This window comes from Octodon degus, unplaced genomic scaffold (assembly GCF_000260255.1).
Source record: "Octodon degus isolate 3935 unplaced genomic scaffold, OctDeg1.0 scaffold00004, whole genome shotgun sequence".
Taxonomy (NCBI): Eukaryota; Metazoa; Chordata; class Mammalia; order Rodentia; family Octodontidae; genus Octodon; species Octodon degus.
This window is the reverse complement of record NW_004524580.1, coordinates 26,666,099-26,667,981: the sequence shown is the minus strand read 5'-3', so window position 1 is coordinate 26,667,981 and position 1,883 is coordinate 26,666,099. Positions and strand designations below refer to the sequence as shown.

At 40.9% G+C, this 1,883-nt stretch overlaps 1 pseudogene; it reads right to left on the bottom strand.

The window, feature by feature from the left end:
- Positions 1–1,883, bottom strand: part of LOC101584451 — a 26,577-nt pseudogene that overhangs the window by 1,739 nt on the left and 22,955 nt on the right.

The window sequence follows — 1,883 nt, the reverse complement described above, 5'->3', positions numbered from 1 at the left end:
ATTTTGTGCAGCCTCAGGTGCATCTGAAGACAGAGGTAGTGGTGGAGGGGGTGGGAGTAGGGGTCCAGAAGTGGTGGTCCTGGTAACTGGTCCTGCATAGTTACACACTATGGCTTCTGACACTGTGGCCAATGTGCCAGAAGCCATGACTGGCAGTATGGCGATGTCCCCATCCCCTTTCTTCTGGATTTTAATGGTCCCTTGTTTCTGCAGTTCATGAATTTTTTTTTCCAGAGTAGACTGCTTTTGAATGGCTTCTTTTTCTTTGACCATTTTTCTTAATGTGTGAACTTGGGTATTTGCATCTTTGTAGATTTCTCGGACAACATCCAGTTCCTTGTTCCTCTGCATGAGCTGCTTCTCCAGTTCTACAATCTTGGACATCGCTTCATTCTCTGTATCCTGAAGCTTTTTAGATAAATGAGATATGTTTTCTTCCAGTTCTTCCACTCTCTTTAAGCCCGTGTTCTTGGTTTCTGCATCTTCCAGCAGTGCTCCTACATCAAACACGTTGTCTAGGTAAGCCTGAATCTGTACTTGCACCTTGTCACTTTCTGTGTGTTTCAGCTTATCCAAGTATTCATCCAGGGCTAATTTAGTAAATTCATACTGGAAGTGAACCCGGAAGTTCATGTCTTCCACTGAGTGGACCACAATGTTAATAAACTGCATAGAGGCCACTATAAAATCTATGTTATTGTCTTCATTCCTGAAATGTTCCATCAACTTCTCAAAGTGCTGTTTTTCTCCACAAACCTCCTTGAAGTTATCAAAAGCAGATAAAATGATTTCATGCCCACCTCTGACAAGACAAACAGCTGCCAAAAGCTCCAAGACAAGGGCTTTTGTCCTGGGATTCTTGTTGTTCAAGCTTAGTGCAATCTCATTGACAACATGTGGATGAGACATGACCGTGTTGAAACCATACTGATAATTCATGATGGCACGTAAACACATGATGCAGACAGGAACATCATCCTTCTTACTCACTAATCTGGAATTTTTCAGGCTTCTTCTACTTGGCAAAGTATTATACCACAGTGCGGAGTGTCTTCCCGAGCGGGACACACTGTTGCCCACAGGTGAGGGCAACTTGCTCCCTCTGTGAGGTCCTCGATGGACCTACTCCAGGGCTTTGATTTGTCCACTGAACGCTCCTCAGTACTTTGCACACATTCAAAGTCAAAAGTTACTGCATACTGTGCAAATGACAGATACTCTACTAGAACATCAAGGCATTTGTTTTCTTCATTCAAAAACTCTCTGACCCATCAAATGTAATTTGTTCTTAAAGAAATTTCTAGATCTTTTAACACTTGTGTAGATTCTTGAACATGCTTTCTGAATTTCTTCCTAGTTACAGCTGGATCCAGATAGCCTTTGAGCTTCTGAATGTATATGTGGGGAGGATTCTTCACCTGGAATCATTCCTGGTCACAAATCAGTTCCTATTTTTTTCATTGTCATACTGCTGCAGTAACCTGGCTTTGTTAGGAGGCAGGTTCATAGCATTAGTTACTGGAGGTTTCAGTCCATACTCAGCTGGCTCCAAGGCAGAGCGGCACACAGCAGAGAGCAACTTTTCATGGTGGCGGTAAAGAGCAAGAGCCAGAAGTAGGTACTGATAATCTTCTGATTTCCTTTAGGGTCTGTAGTGCTATCACTGTTTTTATTCATTATTGCATAATTTTTTCTTCTTTCCTTTTTTTTCAAAATTTTATTAATAAACATATAGCAATGAGACAGTTTCAAATCAAATCAGAAGTACAGTTTCAACAAATAATACACTGCATATAATCTTCTTAGTGGTTAATTGCTGTACAAGATGCGGACTTGAGATCCCATTTACAAACACCATTAGAACAAATCATTCTATTCATTAA